This window comes from Lemur catta, chromosome 1 (genome assembly GCF_020740605.2).
Source record: "Lemur catta isolate mLemCat1 chromosome 1, mLemCat1.pri, whole genome shotgun sequence".
Taxonomy (NCBI): Eukaryota; Metazoa; Chordata; class Mammalia; order Primates; family Lemuridae; genus Lemur; species Lemur catta.
Genome location: NC_059128.1, coordinates 86,554,131 through 86,562,752, shown reverse-complemented (window position 1 = coordinate 86,562,752; position 8,622 = coordinate 86,554,131). Strand labels below are relative to the sequence as shown.

Genomic DNA, 8,622 nt, shown 5'->3' with positions numbered 1-8,622 from the left:
TGTTTAAAATTTTAAAAGATATTGACACACTGAAATAGAATGAAAACTATATTAAAAAAATTTGACTAATACAGTGAACTAGGAAGAATTGATAAGTCACTCTTGAAATCTGCAAGTATTATAAACAGAGAACTTATTTTCTCTCGTCCATGTGTTACCTATAGCTTCAATTGGCATTATGGAGGAACCCAGTACTATAGTCAAGTTACTGGCTGCAGGGAAATATCAGAGGTTTGCCCCTGGAGATTTTTCCCAAAGGCTCTTATAAAAGATAGAACATTTTTAAAAACATTGGTAACAGTGAAATCCAAGTCTTTTACTGCACTACAGAGGACAAATGCTTGGCCAGCTATATAGTTATTTCATCTAGTATTTGTGTCACTATTTATACAGTCTAAACATAAAACAAGTGCTTGCAGGAGATCCACTAAAATTTCAAAAGCATCATGCCTGCCTGTCCACCGAGAATGGCCAATTTCCTTCAGTTCTTTACCCCTTTCTTCACTGTTCTGAAAATGAGCAGAGTATACATTGTTAAGTTCTAAAAGCAGTGATCAGTGGAAAAAAGAAGAAACTTCCTTAATTGTTCCCAGTGCAACAGATACCCCTATAACACGCACTGACTTTGCCAACCACATATTTAAAGTACAGGAAGAGCAGAGTACATAGACACTAGAGGGTATTTCTCTAAAGTCTAGAAGCAACGACTTTCATTTTGGAAGAAAATCCACTGGACATGATGTAAGCCTGGCCATGACAATACTTCATAGGTAGCCCTCACTTGTCACTCATAGTAGTGCGAAATTTCACAACCCAAATTTCTGCATCAGCTTTATTTATTTATTTATTTATTTATTTATTTATTTTTTATTTCAGCTCATCATGGGGGTACATAAGTTCAGGTCATATACATTGTCCCTGTCCCGCCCATCCCCCCGAGTCAGAGTCCCAAGCACGTCCGCTCCCACTCTCCAGACAGTGCACCTGGCACTCACCATGTATTCATACCTCGATCCCCTCCCCCCCCCACCTCCCCGGGTCTGCACCCTCAAGCATGACCATTCCCCAGAGGGTGCGCAACGCACTCGTCATGTAGGCATACACCCATCCCCTCCCCCCACCCCCCCATCCCAGTCTGATATCCAATTGGTATCCTTCCCCGATGTACATTTAGGTGATGATCAGGGAAACCAGTTTTCTGGTGAGTACATGTGATGCTTGTTTTTCCATTCTTTGGATACTTCACTTAGTATAATGGGTTCCAGCTCTCTCCAGGAGAACCAAAGAGATGTCGTATCATCGTTATTTCTTATAGCTGAGTAGTACTCCATGGTATACATATACCACAGTTTACTAATCCGTTCGTGGATTGATGGGCACTTGGGTTGTTTCCACATCTTTGCGATTGTGAATTGTGCTGCTATAAACATTCAGGTACAGGTGTCTTTGTTAAAGAATGACTTCTGTTCTTCTGGGTATATGCCCAATAATGGAATTGCTGGATCAAATGGTAGGTCTACTTGAATCTGTTTAAGGTATCTCCATATTGCTTTCCATAGGGGTTGCACTAGTTTGCATTCCCACCAGCAGTGTATGAGTGTTCCTGTCTCTCCGCATCCACGCCAACATGTGTTGTTTTGGGATTTTTTGATAAAGGCCATTCTCACCGGAGTTAAGTGGTATCTCATTGTGGTTTTGATTTGCATTTCCCTAATGATTAGGGATGTTGAGCATTTTTTGATACGTTTTTTGGCCATTCTTATGTCTTCTTTTGAAAAATTTCTATTCATGTCCTTTGCCCATTTTTTGATAGGATTGTTTGATTTTTTCTTGCTGATTTTCCTGAGTTCTAAATAGATTCTTGTTATCAGTCTTTTATCTGATGTGTAGTATGCAAAAATTTTTTCCCATTCTGTAGGCTGTCTGTTTATTTTCATGACTGTTTCTTTGGCTGTGCAGAAGCTTTTTAATTTAATCAGGTCCCATTCGTTTATTTTTGTTGTTGCTGCAATTGCCTTAGGGGTTTTCTTCATAAATTCTTTGCCTAGACCAATGTCTGTGAGAGTCTTTCCTACATTTTCTTCTAGAATTCTAATCGTTTCCCATTTAAGGTTTAAATCTGTTATCCACCGTGATTTGATTTTTGTGAGAGGTGAAATCTGTGGGTCCTGTTTCAGTCTTCTACATGTGGCTATCCAGTTTTCCCAGCACCATTTATTGAATAGGGACTCTTGTCCCCAGAGTATGTTTTTGTCTATTTTGTCAAAGATTAGATGGTTATATGAGGATGGTTTTATATTTGAGTTTTCTGTTCTGTTCCACTGGTCTGTGTCCCTGCCCTTGTGCCAATACCAAGCAGTTTTAAGCACCACAGCTTTGTAGTATAGTTTGAAGTCTGGCAAATCCATACCTCCCATTTTGTTTTTATTGCTTAAGATTGCTTTTGCTATACGGGGTCTTCTCTGTTTCCATACAAAGTGTATAATTATTTTTTCTAAATCTGTGAAAAATGATGTTGGTAATTTAATAGGAATTGCATTGAATCTATAGATTACTTTGGGTAGTATAGACATTTTAACGATGTTAATTCTTCCAATCCATGAGCATGGTATGGATTTCCACTTATTTACGTGTTCTGCAATTTCCTTCCTTAGCGTTTCATAGTTCTCTTTATAGAGGTCCTTTACCTCTTTAGTTAAATATATTCCTAGATATTTTATTTTCTTTGTTGCTATTTTGAAAGGTATTGAGTCCTTAATTTGGTTCTCCAATTGAATGGTATTGGCATATATGACTGCCTCTGATTTGTGTGTATTGACTTTGTAACCTGAGACATTACTGAATTCGTTAATTAATTCCAGGAGTCTCTTGGTTGAGTCCTTGGGGTTTTCCAGATACAACATCATATCATCAGCGAAGAGTGAGAGTTTGATCTCTTCTGTCCCTATTTGGACACCTTTGATTCTGCTCTCTTGTCTGATAGCTCTCGCAAGGACTTCCAATACTATGTTGAAAAGTAATGGGGACAGTGGGCAGCCTTGTCTGGTTCCAGTTCTGAGTGGGAATGCTTTCAATTTTTCCCCATTTAGTATGATGTTGGCTGTGGGTTTGTCATATATGGCTTGTATTATTTTTAGGTAGGTCCCATTTATGCCTATGTTGTTAAGTGTTTTTATCATAAAAGGGTGTTGAATTTTGTCAAATGCTTTTTCTGCATCTATTGAGAGGATCATATGGTGGAAAGTCTCAAGAACAGGGTAGATCAAATAGAAGACAGAATCTCAGAAATCGAAGATAACTCTTTCCAATTAAATAAGACAGTCACAGAGATAGAGCAAAGAAATAAGAAAAAAGATCAGAGTCTTCAAGAAATGTGGGATTATGTGAAGAAACCTAACGTGAGAGTTACAGGCATCCCTGAAGGTGAAGAAGATAATAAGCAAGGGCTGGATAAACTATTTGAAGACATAATAGAAGAAAATTTCCCAGGCCTTGCTAAAACTTTAGATATACAGGTTCAAGAAGCTCAAAGAACCCCTGGTAGATTCATAGCAAATAGGAAAACACCACGCCACGTAGTCGTCAGACTGACCAAAATATCCACTAAAGAGACCCTTCTTCGAGCTGTAAGGAGAAAGAAACAAGTAACATACAAAGGGAGACCCATTAGAATTACGCCAGATTTCTCAAATGAAACTTTACAAGCAAGAAGAAGTTGGGGCCCCATTCTCACTCTTCTGCATCAGCTTTATGATGCAGGAAGCCCACAAATTCCTCTCTCAGGTTATGAGATTTACTGACAAACCTCACCAACATGGGTAGGTGCTCTTCCCCTATGATGTCCACTACATGGTCAGTGATAAGGGAAAAGAAATGTGAGTCTCTCACTTCCCTGAGAGCTTCTTCCCTAACAAGACTCTCACAAATCTCTAGCATCTGTTTCTGCTGTATTTTTTAACACAACAGTGTGTGAATCGCTATTATCTCAAAGCACTTTCTCAGGACCTCTTCACCAGAATTTATCGGCCACACCAGCAGTGCTTCACAGTTAAAAAGTGGGCAAAGGACATGAGTAGACATTTTTTAAAGACATACAAATGGACAACAAGCATATAAAAAAAATGCTCAACATCACTAAGCATCAGTGAAATGTAAATTAAAACCTCTGTGAGATATCATCTTACACCAGTCAGAATGGCTATACTATTACTATAAAAAGTCAAAAAATAACAGATGTTGGAGAAGATGTGGAGAAAAGGGAACACTAATACACTGTTGATGGGAATGTAAATTAATATAAACTCCATGGAAAATAGTATGGAGACTTCTCAAAGAACCAAAAATAGAACTATCCAATCCAGAAATCTCACCATGGAGTATCTACCCAAAGGAAAAGAAACCATTATAGCAAAAAGATACCTGCTGTCATATGTTCATAGCAGTGCTATTTACAATAGCAAACATATAGAATCAACCTAAGTGTTCATTAACAGATGATTAGATAAAGAAAATGTGGTATATGTATATAAAGGAATAATACTCAGCTATAAAAATAATGAAATTATGTCTTTTGCAGCAACATGGATGGATCCTGGAGGACATTAACTTAAGAGAAATAACTCAGAAACAGAAAGTCAAATACCATATGTTCTCACTTATAGGTGGGAGCTAAATAATATGTACACATGGATATAGAGTGTGGAATAATAGACATTGGAAACTCAGAAGGGCAGGAGAAGAGTGAGGAATGAAAAATAACTTTACGTGCACAGTGTACACTACTCAGACTTCACCACTACTCAATATATTCATGTAAAGGCATTGCATTTGTACCCCCTAAATTTAAATAAATAATAAAAAACCTGACTGATTTTTTTATATTAATATGTAATTATTACTTAAAAGTTGCATTGAAATCTGACACCATGCCAGGGAGAGAATATGAGGTCCTGAGAAAGATGCTTTTTATTAACGATTATTTGTTTGGACTTTGATTGCTCAGTGAAGACACTTCATTTGGAAGTTAGAGTCACATGAATTTCCCACCGGACAGCCAACTCCCTGTCAGTGTTCATGCCTCCCTGATGAACCCACCAGTGAGGAATTCCACACATCCTCATCAAATAAACTGTCTCCTTTGAAACTGATAAGCTCAGGCTGATTTAAGAAAGCCACAGAGGGTACTGTTTAAGTCCTTCCTCCCTCTTCAAGAAGGTCTTCCCTATTCTTAGTGAACCCACTGACACTGCAGATTCACCAAATTCTTCCAATTTTCTGGAGGTCATGGTCCTATCGATTGTCACAGCAAGTGATTCAAGGAGTCCTTCTCACAATCTCTGCCATAGTCAGCCTTCACTTGGGCACCCAACTCACTTATTTTTGAATGAGAAAAGAGAAAAAAAGATTTCAGGTAGAGAAATGCCTTTCAAACATACTGATGGTATTGTAAACATCTCTCTGGACTGAGAAAAACAAAGTATCCAAGTAGAAGTTGACTTCAAGCTCTGTTTTCAGTCCAGAATGCCCTTGCCTTCATCTCTTTTCTTCACCTGGAGAGCTCCTACTGATCTTCCTTTAATTTAAGCACCAGAAATCACACTTCTGTAGGAAAAGTTAGTATCCACTCCACCCAAACAAATGCCCTTTTCCTATCCCATGTGTCCGTTTGCTTATGTATTTCTCCTACTAAACCTTTATTTCTGCACCCTGAGGGCTTGGAACCACTGTCAAAGCTTCTTGAATATATGAACAAATAAACAGCAAATTAACAAACCGGAAGCCCCATTAGATGCAGCTGCACAGATGACAGGACTAAGAAAACTCCTAGAGATTTGCACTGTCCTTTACCTTAATACAGTATCCAGCAGTGACCTGACAAATGTCCTCTCTCTGAGAAATGTCCTAAGACTCACTATTTGGCATTCAGTTTTCTGAAATGGTACTATGAGTCATATGTTTCAAGAGCTTTATTTCTTTATTGCATCTTTGGTTTTGTAGAGAACTCTAGTTCATTCAAATCCCCAGCTGCCATGGCAGTAACATTTTGATTGTAAGTACATGACCTACAGTCCTTCAGGAAGATTCTCTCTCCTCAGGATGAGCAGCCTGAGAGCTAAGGAGGCCTCTGGCATCTGAGGCCCAGCTGGGGTGAAGAGGTAAGTTAGGAGAGAAAGAAAAACTTGTTTGCCTTTCTTTCTTCTCTGAAGTTCCCCATAGGCTGTCCTCTGTGGCCTGTAGTACATCTAATACACCCCAAATGGCCTGGCCAGTTCCCTAATAGCTTATTTATCATGTTGGGTTTAGTCTCCTATTACAATAATAACTGTTGGGTTATAATAATAACTATCTATTAACTAACTATTGGGTTTTAATCTCCTATTGCAATAATAACTATCTTACTGATGAGCAAATTTGATCCAACAACTACAGTTTGATTGATTATATGTTTGATATGTGACATGATTGATTATAGGTTGGATTGATTATAAGTTTGATTGATTATATTGATTATAAGTTTGGTGATATGTGATGTGAACTGCTAATTCTTGCTGCTTTATGAATAATATGGTTTTCAAATTTGCTTTTTCTTCTCAAGTTACATTCTTACTTCTTCTAGCCTAGAATGTGATAGTAGTACTACATTGTCTCCATATATTCTGCTTTTTCCCCCCCTAATCCATCCTAAAGGACTACATACAATTCCATATTGAAACTCCTTATCTAGACTTCAAATCTGGCAGCAGTATGTCCCTAGCTTGGTCACAAGCCTACTTTCCAAACATTTATCCTTTGCTTTAACCAAGCTGACTCCATTGTACTCCCTCCTCCGTCCCTACGCACAACTCACATGATTCTCAGTCCCACCACTGTGCCTTTGTTCAAGGTGCTGTCTCAGCTGGTAACAGCCTCTGTAGACCCATTCATTGGTTTAAACCATATCTATTTATCTATATCAAGTTCCCATCCACTTGGCTCAACCTGGTCCAGCCATGTTCAAACTGAATGTGTAGGTTCCACATGGTGGTGACCAGGGTAGGGTTAGAACATTATAAGAAGCTACACAGGGTCCAGAGGACATTCTGCCTGCAGGAAGCACATTGACAGGCTTGCCAGCCATGGGTGTGAGAATGTCCACCCTATGGTAGGCTTCTCCTGCGTTTCCTGTCCAGCCAGCCCTGGTGGCTGGAATGTTCAGGAGAAAAGCCACGCTACTTTAGCAATGTGCTTCTAATTCATTGCAGTATACAAAGGAAGAAACCAAACTTACTGTCTCACCTGTTAGTTTTAAACTGCATATTGCATTCTCATCTCACAGTCACAGTTCTGGCCAAAGAGTAAAATACTCAATGTCTAAAACAAATGCAGAAGAGTGGTTATAGATCCAGACAGCCTGACAAAAGTGGGTTTCAGAAGAGGCAGTGTGGCTGTCACAACCACATGTAGCAACTCTGTTCATGAGAACTGACAATTGCCATCCATGTAGTTGGAGCATGTCCAGGGGAGTCCACTTTACCAATGGAAAGTGTCCAGGAAACCACATCCCGCTGACTAATGTAATATTCTCCACCCAAGAAATGATATAAGATTATCCATCTGGTAGCCAGTTTCATTTATAAATATAATAGGAGTCAAGAATCTCAAAAATGTTCTCTATTATATCAGTGTCTTTTTTTTCTGTTTGATACATGTGCTTCTTAGCAGCTATGTACCTTGGGCATGGCTTTTGTATTTTCTCTGCATCAATTTGACTTTTGTATCTGACATGGAACGTGCAGTAATGGAGTATCGTTCCGTTAGGGGCAAAATATGCTGCTTTCTCCCTCTTTTCTTAGACTGTTACATTAACCACTATCGGCTCTGTGAATCATATGGAGTCATAAGTCATAACAGATGCTCCCTAACATGTCACCTTCCTGGAAGACTCCCTTGGTTACCTGGAATGACTGACAAGTTGCTAATCTGCCTCTAGGCAAGATGTTCCATAATATTCCACTTTACCTTGCTGTAAAGACATGATCTTAACACTATGTTCATAGGCAGAATGACTCAACTTTGTCTAATTTCTGATAAGAAATAGCTGACGTTTTGGAAGTACTTTTTTATGATAACGCATACTAATTACCTTGAACTCCCCACAACAGTCTTATGAATTTTTTACTCCTTCCATTGTAATACAACCTATTTGGTGTACTGAAATTCTATGTTTGTGTTGTCTCTAAAGCTCTTAAGGCTAGCTGGGTGCAGTGGCTTGTGCCTGTAATCCCAGCGACTCGGGAGGCTGAGGCAGTGGGATCTCTTGAGGCCAGGGGTTTGAGACCAGCCTGGGCAACAGTGAAACCCTGTCTCTGCAAATGATAATAATAATAAAAACAAGTTAGTTGGGCATGGTGGCACGCTTCCATAATCCTAGCTACTCGGAGGCTGAGGAAGGATGGCTTGAACCCAGGAGTTTGAGGCTGCAGTGAGCTAGCCTGGGCAACTGACTGAGATTCCATTTCTTAAGAAACTTAATAAATAAATAAAGAAAGATCTTAAGGCTGAATCTTAACTTTCTATTTTGGAAACTTTCCATTCCAGTAATTTTTCAGCAGAGTAATTTCATTCACAACTTCCTGAACGACT

The 8,622-nt window shown here is 39.0% G+C and overlaps 1 pseudogene; it reads right to left on the bottom strand.

The window, feature by feature from the left end:
* Window positions 1-200: 200 nt before the first annotated feature.
* On the bottom strand, window positions 201-8,014 carry LOC123634022 (annotated as a pseudogene).
* Between the last annotated feature and the right edge of the window lie 608 nt (window positions 8,015-8,622).